The sequence below is a fragment of the Nymphaea colorata genome, unplaced genomic scaffold (assembly GCF_008831285.2).
Source record: "Nymphaea colorata isolate Beijing-Zhang1983 unplaced genomic scaffold, ASM883128v2 scaffold0564, whole genome shotgun sequence".
In the NCBI taxonomy this organism is placed as follows: Eukaryota; Viridiplantae; Streptophyta; class Magnoliopsida; order Nymphaeales; family Nymphaeaceae; genus Nymphaea; species Nymphaea colorata.
In genome coordinates, this window is record NW_022205070.1 from 40,194 (window position 1) to 50,629 (window position 10,436).

The following is a 10,436-nucleotide window of genomic DNA, read 5'->3' on the forward strand; positions in this document are numbered from 1 at the left end:
TCGGCTTTAGATAGGCTCAAGCGTTCGGGGAAATTGGACTCACGCTCGGATTATCCTGATCAAGCTCGGTGAGCCTCGCAATAGGTTCTAGAACGCCTTGAGTTCCACCTGGTTTGAGCACTCTTTCGGACCTAGTTGCTCCTCCCACGCCGCCCGCTGCAACTGTCTTGAGTGCTGACTTAGCCTCGTTTGGACTGTCTTCAAGTTGACTTAACGATTGCGCCCACAAGTCCGAGGCCTTTTGCCTTGGCCGACTCGTTCCGGCCTGATTACGCCGAGTTGGGTCTGGACCTACAAGTTGGTCCGTAACATTAACCCTTCCAAAACCTAACTACGGTTAGCCTACTACAAAAGAACTAAGGAGGTTGACGAGGCCTTACAAGCGTGAGCGATACAAATATGAATTCTCTCGCAACTCACTCACAAACCACGCAAACCACTGCTAACGGCCAAACCACACCCAACAAAAGCAAATAGGGAGGTAACGCTCCTTGTGGTCGTGTCTCGGGCGCAGTGCCCTCGAGGTACCTCACGGGGGAGCAGGGCCGAAGCCAAGGCTAAAGCAAAACAGAAAGCAACTAAGATGCTGTCCTAAAACAAGCAAAAGCAAATTCCCGCCCGCGGCTACAAGGGGGATCAGGGGATTACCGGCCAAGGTAAACCTTGGCGTGGCTGGACAAGCACCCGAGGTGAGAACCAACCCTCGGGTATTGCAGCTTGCTGTTCAAGAAGGCTGGTTGAGGAGAGCCTCCTCGCTCACCTGCTGCACTATTCAGTCCGCTGGCCGAATGGTGTTGGGCGATGAACTCGCCGCTGAGATCCTGGCCACCGCGCCTGAGGAGGTGGCCGCTCGCTGCTGGCCGAGAGCTCGTGTTGTCGCTGGACGCGTGTCTATCGGGTTGAAGCAGACGGCGGGCCGCCTGGAAGGAGCCGAGCGTCGGGATGCTTGCGGCTGCAGGCTGAGGAGATGCGGGCGGCGCGTGTGGCTGCCGATGTGGGTAGCGCTCGGCGCTGAGGACGATGACCGCTGCCGGAGAGAAAGACGCAGTCGTGGCCGCTGCCGGAGAGAAAGACGCAGTCGTGGCCGGAAGGGCCGCCTGTGTGCCGAGGGGGGCTGCTGCCGGGAAGACAGCGCCTACCTGCCTGTCGTCGATTATGACTCGGCCATGCTCGCCGCGGGGTGCCGACGGTGAAGGTCGCGGCCGAGGCAAGGGGCCGGAGGAAGCCGGCGTAGCCTAGTCCTAACTAAGGCTGGGGTTGGCTCGGTTCGGCTGGGTTCTACTAGGTAGGCCGGTTTAGTCAAGATGGGCTCGGGTTGAGGTTGGCTAAGGAGGTTAAGGAAATAGGTTCGAAATGGGTGACCTAGCTACGTGAGGCTTAAGCAAGGTGGTTTGGGTCGAGCCTAAGCTCGCGGATATGGTCAAAGTTGACCGAGTGAGGTCAGGGTTGACTAAGGTGGGTGGTTGACTAAGGGACCTAGCTGAGTGGGTCCGGGTTGATTGGGTCAAGGGACACTCGAGCTAGACTCAAGCCGACTAGGGTAGCTTGAACTTAAGAGGGGTCGGTGGGAGAGATGACCTAGCGTTGACTAAGGTTGATACAAGTGATGACGGTCTAGGTGGGTTCAGTCAAAAGGGTTGACCTAGGGCGAGGGTGGTGCGAGAGGTTGCCTAGAAGGATTCGGTTGACTTGGCTGGTCTTGCCAAGATGGTGCACCACGATCTTGCCACGTGGCAAGATCAACGACCGACAGAGATCACGCGGAATTAATCACGCGTATAGGAGATCCGAGGAGGAGTTGCCTAAATGGTAGGGGAGAAGACTGAAATCGAATGAACCTGGACAGAATTCCAGGTCGATTCTCTTGATCTCTCGAGAGTTCTCAACAAGGCTGGGATGGCGCCACGTGGAGAGATGAGGGGCTAAGATTTGACGCGGTAAGGGGGTGGAGACGAATGTGGCAAGGAGATGACGACACTCTAGGGGTTTCCTAAAACAGCTAAGGCAAGAGGCTATCGGGTGACTGCGTGGAGCGAGCTGGGCGTTGCGTCAAAACGCGTGGGACCCAGCTAGATCGCGAGGGGAGATGCTGGCTGAGGTGACTGATGGAGGACGCTCGGATGGTCGACACCTGGCAGGATGGAGGGCTGAGGCGTTCTCGGATTAGGGTTGACTCTAATGAAGAATGCGAGGAAGCAATGGGGAGCGGCGGCTACGGAATTGACCTAAAGGATTGGCAGCTCGGGATCCTAGGGCGATCACGAGCAGGGACACGTGGGAGGCTGGGGTGATACGAAGTTGGGAGCTGGCAAGATGGTGACACGTGGCTGAAATCGATGGACAAGAAGGAAACACAAATACTAACCTTAGCGACGACCGGCGGCAAGGCTGAGACGAATTCTCCACGTGCGGCGGCTAGGGTTTTGACCTCGTTCCCTTTGTCCAAATTGCCCCTTCTTCCGACTGAACAACACCCTTGAGGCGAGGGTATTCTGGTCTGATTACGCCGGAATTAATGGTGCTGACCGGAAGTTGCAGGGAACGCCGGAAAACTTCGAGTTCCGACGAAAGGGCGATCTTGAGTTCCGCCCGAGCGATAACGCCCAAATTCGATTATGTGATACTTGTGATCAGGGCGATTCCAGTAGGCAAACTCTTTTTAGCAGATCACGACCAGAACCTTGGATTTCTGATTTGAATATATTTCTGGACCGAAATGCTTACAGGGATGAATCGAGCCGGAACTTGTAGTCCAGGCCCACACTTCCGCTCGGTCCACTCCAATACAATCCGATTAGGACTAGGGACTGTTCGGAAATTCCCCAAACCATGTGAAATACCCTTTTTGATAGACTGCCTTCTCTTTCTCGAAGCCGACTCTCGGGTATGCCGAGGGAGGGCCACCGAAATCAAGGAGCATATACCAAAGGCGATTTCTCACAAGACTTGGCGAAAAGCACGAAAATCTCAAGTACTAACCTCTTTGTCGATATTGAAGCCGAGGTAAACCGCGCCTTCAATCTTCCTTGTTCCAGCTTCAGCCTCTCCACTTCTTCGTGTTCAAGAAGAGGGCACCGAATCTGGACTTGCTTTATGCTAGGGGATGTACCGTGGACAAGGGAGGGACCGCCGCCGTGGGGAAGAGATCCGCCGATGCCGTGCTGCCTTATGCCGGTGTCTAAGGACTTTGGCTCTTCAAGGACAGGATTTGGGGAGGTTGGAAGCGCCTTGGAGGTAGAGGACGCGAGGGGGAAGAAGACGCCAGGCTCGGGTGAGCAAGGTGGGAGACGAGAAGGAGAGGGAGAGACGTCGAGAGAGGAGAGAGAAGAAAATGCGACAAATGTCTTCCTTGATCAAAAATTGCATACAATGTACAAGATCCAAAAAGTATATATACAAGATGAATTGAAGCGGGTTTACTCTACCTAACCCGCGCTAGATCTAATCCAAAACACATTGCGCCGAACACATCCCGCTCGGCCTAGGTCTCGAGTTCAAAACTGGTTATTGGCAAAGAATGTTTAAGTGCGAAAGCAAAGACTGAAATTGACTAAGTGCTGGAAGGAAACGAGCGGCCTAGCGCCTAAGCTCGAAAATCAAACGAATCGTCCCTGAGCCTTGTGAGCCCAGGGCGGGGACCTCGTGTGGGTTGCCGCCCACACTTTGGTTAGATGCGCATGGGCTAAGTCTGTTTGACTTAGCCAATTGCCTAGGATTCTAGGTCTTAGAATCGGCTCAAGCGTCTAGGTTGACCGGACTCACATTAGAGGTTAACTTGACTAACTCGGTGAGTTCAACATTTAGTTCAGAAACGTCTTGAAGCCTATCCGGTTTGAGCACCTCTTCGGACTTGGTTGCTCCTCCCACTCCTCCCGCTGCAACCTGCGTTGGTGCTGCTTCAACATCTTGAGTTGAGTTGGCGACGTGCTCCATGGTCTGGGCCCACAACTCAGACGCCTTGCATTTCAGCCGGCTAGGTCCGGCCTGCTCTGTCGGCCTTGGGTCGGGACCATGAGATTGGTCCGTAACAGAGGTTCTGTTAGGATCGCACCGGTTGGCCTAAGAAAATCCGACCAATGCAATCCTAATCTTCCCAGGACCTTCTTGAGGCCTATTCTAAAAACCGAAAATCCTAAACAATTAAATACAGAATACTACCCGGCCGGACAGGACCCCAGCGCAAACCCAACAGGTAGGGAGATACAGGACGTGGTTAACCCTTCCAAAACCTAACTACGGTTAGCCTACTACAAAAGAACTAAGGAGGTTGACGAGGCCTTACAAGCGTGAGCGATACAAATATGAATTCTCTCGCAACTCACTCACAAACCACGCAAACCACTGCTAACGGCCAAACCACACCCAACAAAAGCAAATAGGGAGGTAACGCTCTTTGTGGTCATGTCTCGGGCACAGTGCCCTCGAGGTACCTCACGGGGGAGCAGGGCCGAAGCCAAGGCTAAAGCAAAACAAAAAGCAACTAAGATGCTGTCCTAAAACAAGCAAAAGCAAATTCCCGCCCGCGGCTACAAGGGGGATCAGGGGATTACCGGCCAAGGTAAACCTTGGCGTGGCTGGACAAGCAACCGAGGTGAGAACCAACCCTCGGGTATTGCAGCTTGCTGTTCAAGAAGGCCGGTTGAGGAGAGCCTCCTCGCTCACCTGCTGCACTATTCAGTCCGCTGGCCGAATGGTGCTGGGCGATGAACTCGCCGCTGAGATCCTGGCCACCGCGCCTGAGGAGGTGGCCGCTCGCTGCTGGCCGAGAGCTCGCGTTGTCGCTGGACGCGCGTCTATCGGGTTGAAGCAGACGGCGGGCCGCCTGGAAGGAGCCGAGCGTCGGGATGCTTGCGGCTGCAGGCTGAGGAGATGCGGGCGGCGCGTGTGGCTGCCGATGTGGGTAGCGCTCGGCGCTGAGGACGATGACCGCTGCCGGAGAGAAAGACGCAGTCGTGGCCGGAAGGGCCGCCTGTGTGCCGAGGGGGGCTGCTGCTGGGAAGACAGCGCCTACATGCCTGCCGTCGATTATGACTCGGCCACACTCGCCGCGGGATGCCGACGGTGAAGGTCGCGGCCGAGGCAAGGGGCCGGAGGAAGCCGGCGTAGCCTAGTCCTAACTAAGGCTGGGGTTGGCTCGGTTCGGCTGGGTTCTACTAGGTAGGCCGGTTTAGTCAAGATGGGCTCGGGTTGAGGTTGGCTAAGGAGGTTAAGGAAATAGGTTCGAAATGGGTGACCTAGCTACGTGAGGCTTAAGCAAGGTGGTTTGGGTCGAGCCTAAGCTCGCGGATATGGTCAAAGTTGACCGAGTGAGGTCAGGGTTGACTAAGGTGGGTGGTTGACTAAGGGACCTAGCTGAGTGGGTCCGGGTTGATTGGGTCAAGGGACACTCGAGCTAGACTCAAGCCGACTAGGGTAGCTTGAACTTAAGAGGGGTCGGTGGGAGAGATGACCTAGCGTTGACTAAGGTTGATACAAGTGATGACGGTCTAGGTGGTTCAGTCAAAAGGGTTGACCTAGGGCGAGGGTGGTGCGAGAGGTTGCCTAGAAGGATTCGGTTGACTTGGCTGGTCTTGCCAAGATGGTGCACCACGATCTTGCCACGTGGCAAGATCAACGACCGACAGAGATCACGCGGAATTAATCACGCGTATAGGAGATCCGAGGAGGAGTTGCCTAAATGGTAGGGGAGAAGACTGAAATCGAATGAACCTGGACAGAATTCCAGGTCGATTCTCTTGATCTCTCGAGAGTTCTCAACAAGGCTGGGATGGCGCCACGTGGAGAGATGAGGGGCTAAGATTTGACGCGGTAAGGGGGTGGAGACGAATGCGGCAAGGAGATGACGACACTCTAGGGGTTTCCTAAAACAGCTAAGGCAAGAGGCTATCGGGTGACTGCGTGGAGCGAGCTGGGCGTTGCGTCAAAACGCGTGGGACCCAGCTAGATCGCGAGGGGAGATGCTGGCTGAGGTGACTGATGGAGGACGCTCGGATGGTCGACACCTGGCAGGATGGAGGGCTGAGGCGTTCTCGGATTAGGGTTGACTCTAATGAAGAATGCGAGGAAGCAATGGGGAGCGGCGGCTACGGAATTGACCTAAATGATTGGCAGCTCGGGATCCTAGGGCGATCACGAGCAGGGACACGTGGGAGGCTGGGGTGATACGAAGTTGGGAGCTGGCAAGATGGTGACACGTGGCTGAAATCGATGGACAAGAAGGAAACACAAATACTAACCTTAGCGACGACCGGCGGCAAGGCTGAGACGAATTCTCCACGTGCGGCGGCTAGGGTTTTGACCTCGTTCCCTTTGTCCAAATTGCCCCTTCTTCCGACTGAACAGCACCCTTGAGGCGAGGGTATCCTGGTCTGATTACGCCGGAATTAATGGTGCTGACCGGAAGTTGCAGGGAACGCCGGAAAACTTCGAGTTCCGACGAAAGGGCGATCTTGAGTTCCGCCCGAGCGATAACGTCCAAATTCGATTATGTGATACTTGTGATCAGGGCGATTCCAGTAGGCAAACTCTTGTTAGCAGATCACGACCAGAACCTTGGATTTCTGATTTTAATATATTTCTGGACCGAAATGCTTACAGGGATGAATCGAGCCGGAACTTGTAGTCCAGGCCCACACTTCCGCTCGGTCCACTCCAATACAATCCGATTAGGACTAGGGACTGTTCGGAAATTCCCCAAACCGTGTGAAATACCCTTTTTGATAGACTGCCTTCTCTTTCTCGAAGCCGACTCTCGGGTATGCCGAGGGAGGGCCACCGAAATCAAGGAGCATATACCAAAGGCGATTTCTCACAAGACTTGGCGAAAAGCACGAAAATCTCAAGTACTAACCTCTTTGTCGATATTGAAGCCGAGGTAAACCGCGCCTTCAATCTTCCTTGTTCCAGCTTCAGCCTCTCCACTTCTTCGTGTTCAAGAAGAGGGCACCGAATCTGGACTTGCTTTATGCTAGGGGATGTACCGTGGACAAGGGAGGGACCGCCGCCGTGGGGAAGAGATCCGCCGATGCCGTGCTGCCTTATGCCGGTGTCTAAGGACTTTGGCTCTTCAAGGACAGGATTTGGGGAGGTTGGAAGTGCCTTGGAGGTAGAGGACGCGAGGGGGAAGAAGACGCCAGGCTCGGGTGAGCAAGGTGGGAGACGAGAAGGAGAGGGAGAGACCTCGAGAGAGGAGAGAGAAGAAAATGCGACAAATGTCTTCCTTGATCAAAAATTGCATACAATGTACAAGATCCAAAAAGTATATATACAAGATGAATTGAAGCGGGTTTACTCTACCTAACCCACGCTAGATCTAATCCAAAACACATTGCGCCGAACACATCCCGCTCGGCCTAGGTCTCGAGTTCAAAACTCATTATTGGCAAAGAATGTTTAAGTGCAAAAGCAAAGACTGAAATTGACTAAGTGCTCGAAGGAAACGAGCGGCCTAGCGCCTAAGCTCGAAAATCAAACGAATCGTCCCTGAGCCTTGTGAGCCCAGGGCGGGGACCTCGTGTGGGTTGCCGCCCACACTTCGGTTAGATGCGCATGGGCTAAGTCTGTTTGACTTAGCCAATTGCCTAGGATTCTAGGTCTTAGAATCGGCTCAAGCGTCTAGGTTGACCGGACTCACATTAGAGGTTAACTTGACTAACTCGGTGAGTTCAACATTTAGTTCAGAAACGTCTTGAAGCCTATCCGGTTTGAGCACCTCTTCGGACTTGGTTGCTCCTCCCACTCCTCCCGCTGCAACCTGCGTTGGTGCTGCTTCAACATCTTGAGTTGAGTTGGCGACGTGCTCCATGGTCTGGGCCCACAACTTAGACGCCTTGCGTTTCAGCCGGCTAGGTCCGGCCTGCTCTGTCGGCCTTGGGTCGGGACCATGAGATTGGTCCGTAACAGATTCCCCCTCCCTAAATTGCGCTTGTCCTCGAGCGCTAGAAGAGGGGAAGCGGTGGATTACTGACCCGAACTCTTCCCAAGAAGTTCCTTGATCTGGGCCCTCCCATTCCACGAGTACCTCATGCCTCGTCCTACCTTGGCGTTGGGCGTATCTGTGCTTTAAGATACGGTAGGGTGTTGGCAGTTGTTCCGGCATCTGCTCTATCATCGTTGGTACATCCCCATGATGCGGCTTAAGCCGTGTAACATGGAATACGGGGTGTACTAAAGCTGCTCTTGGAAGGCCTAACCTGTAGGCTGCCTTTCCAACCTTTTGTAGTACCGGATATGGACCATAATAGCGAGGTAACAGTTTTGAGTAGGGCTGGCCCATCAACGACCTCTGCTTTAGAGGCAACCTCTTCAGCCACACATATTGGCCCACTTCGAATTCGCGGTCTTTCCTACCTTTGTTATACACTTGTCTCATGCGGTTCTGCGCCTTGGCGATATTTTGCTTGAGTGCGTCTAGTACTTCTTCACGTGTGCGCAGTTCACAGTCAATTTGGTCGTCCTCAGCTGTGCCTCCTTCATACCTTGGTATAGCAGGAGGAGGGAACCCGTATACACCCTCGTATGGGGTCATGCCTGTGGACGAATGCAGACTAGTGTTATACGACCATTCTGCCCATGGTAAAAATTTTACCCATGTATTTGGTCGTTCTCCCGCGAAGCATCTCAGGTAGGTCTCTAGAGACCGGTTCACGATTTCGCTCTGACCATCTGTCTGTGGATGGTGGGCTGTGCTGAAGTTAAGCGTCGTACCCATTAACTTCATATACTCCTGCCAGAACGCACTGAGAAAGATTGAGTCACGGTCGCATACGACCGACTGTGGCATTCCGTGGAGCTTGCCAATAAATTCTTGGTACACGCTGGCCACCATTGGCCCTTGATATGAACGTGGCAAGGGAGCGAAGTGGCTATACTTGATGAGTCTATCTACTACCACAAGCACAGCTTCCTTGCCTTCAGAGCAGGGCATGGCGTCTATGAAATCCATGGTTACATCGGTCCATGGTTTCGTGGGTATGGGGAGGGGATTCAAGTGACCTGGAGGCTTGATTGCCTCGTATTTCTCCCTCTGACATACCACGCACTTTCTGATGTAACGTTGTACATCCGCCTTCATGCCGCGCCACCAAAACTGGGCTTTTATTCTGCCAAGGGTTTTTGAAACCCCCTCATGACCTGCGGCTGGAGTGTCATGGAAGTGTTGCAAGAGTTCTTGCTTAAGCCCAGAGTTAGGAGGAATCACTGCGCGATTCTTCCTAAATAAGAGATTCCCTCTGACCGTGTACAAGGGGATAGATCCGGGATTCTGTTCTACTGATGCTCGAATTAACCTCAAGGATTGATCTTCTTGCTGCTCTTGGGTTAATCGTTCCCATATATCCGTCTCTACCACAGAGAGCGTCATGAACTGCTCGGTCAAACGGGAAAGAGAATCTGCCGCTGTGTTATCCGGACCTTTCTTATACTCAATCTCAAAATCGTATCCTAGCAGCTTGGCCAGCCAACGCTGTTGGGTAGGCGTGGATACTCTTTGTTTGAGCATGTATTTTAACGAATTCTGGTTCGTTTTGACTACAAATCTGCGCCCTATCAGGTAAGGCCGCCACTTTTCAACTGCCAATACTATCGCTAAGAGCTCTTTCTCGTATGTAGAAAGAGGTTTTGCCCTACTGGTTAGGGCCTTTGACATATAGGCGATAGGATGGCCCTCTTGACTCAAGACGGCTCTGACTCCAACATCACAAGCGTCTGTCTCGATTGTAAATTTTTTGTTGAAGTCCGGTAGGGTAAGCACCCGTAACCTTGGATGAAGCGCCTGTAGTAGCCCGTAAGGCCTAGAAAGCCTTTGAGTCCTTTCAGATCCTTAGGCAGTGGCCATCTTTGCATGGCGTCCAATTTTTCGGGGTCTGCCCGAACCCGTTGTTGGCACACGATGTGCCCAAGATAACCAATGCTCGGTTGTCCAAAGCTGCATTTGGACCGTTTTGCATACAGTTGGTTATCACGTAGCACCTGAAGAGCTGTTGCAAGGTGCTTCTCATGCAATTCCTCTGTCTGACTATATATAAGAATGTCGTCGAAGAAGACCAATATAAAATCTCAGAGGTATTGGCGAAAGACATCGTTCATGCACCTTTGAAATGTTGCCGGTGCGTTAGTTAGACCGAAGGGTATAACGAGGAATTCGTAGTGCCCGTCATGTGTCCTGAATGCCGTTTTGGGGACGTCATCCTTACACATTCTGATTTGATGGTAGCCGGCTCTCAAGTCCATCTTGGAGAATATGGTCGCTCCGGCTAGCTCATCCAACAACTCATCTATGACAGGAATAGGATGCCTGTCCTTTACCGTGGCTTCGTTCAGGGCGCGGTAATCAACACAAAAGCGCCATGTATTATCCTTCTTCTTCACGAGTAAGACTGGAGAAGAGAAAGGACTGCTGCTAGGCTGAACTATGCCACTCTCTAACATCTCTTTAA